Consider the following 632-nt stretch of genomic DNA (forward strand, 5'->3'; position numbering starts at 1 on the left):
ATATTATTCTATTCTTAATTATTATATTCTATCAATATTAGATTGAATATTAGATTGAATCTACCATTATTATATATTATTATATATTATTATATATCATTATATTAAATATGATTATATTAAATATGGCATAAATTATGTATGGCATAAATATGGCATTTAAAATTTAAAATTCTAGTTTTTCTAAATTCTAGTCTATAATTCATATTAATAATTCATAGTAATTATGAATAACTAATAGATAGTTAATAGATAAGATCGTAATAGTTTGCTGAATTCCTATGGATACAAAATTTCTATTATTTGAGCCCGCTTAGCTCAGAGGTTAGAGCATCGCATTTGTAATGCGATGGTCATCGGTTCGATTCCGATAGCCGGCTTTCTCTATTTGTTTGCTTTTTTACTTTTTTACATGATTGATAATGTTTTTTTGAAATCAAAGAACATTGAAAAAGCTTTTTCCCCTTTTCTTTCCAAAGGTCAACGATCCGTTTATTATGTCGTAGAAACTTTCAATTAGGAATAAAATTGGAGGAGTTAGATCTTTGCAGAATAAATCAAGAAAAAAAAAAAGGAAACTTTTTTTGGTTTAATTTTTAGATTTTAATTTTTATATTTTATATTTAATATAT

At 23.4% G+C, this 632-nt stretch overlaps 1 non-coding gene across 1 annotated transcript; it reads left to right on the plus strand.

The window, feature by feature from the left end:
• Positions 1-307: 307 nt before the first annotated feature.
• Positions 308-380, plus strand: TRNAT-UGU (transfer RNA threonine (anticodon UGU)). The gene has a single exon. It is a non-coding gene; the product is annotated as a tRNA-Thr (tRNA).
• Positions 381-632: the final 252 nt, after the last annotated feature.

This window comes from Durio zibethinus, unplaced genomic scaffold (genome assembly GCF_047325235.1).
Source record: "Durio zibethinus cultivar Kanyao isolate XHJ-2024 unplaced genomic scaffold, ASM4732523v1 HiC_scaffold_160, whole genome shotgun sequence".
Taxonomy (NCBI): domain Eukaryota; kingdom Viridiplantae; phylum Streptophyta; class Magnoliopsida; order Malvales; family Malvaceae; genus Durio; species Durio zibethinus.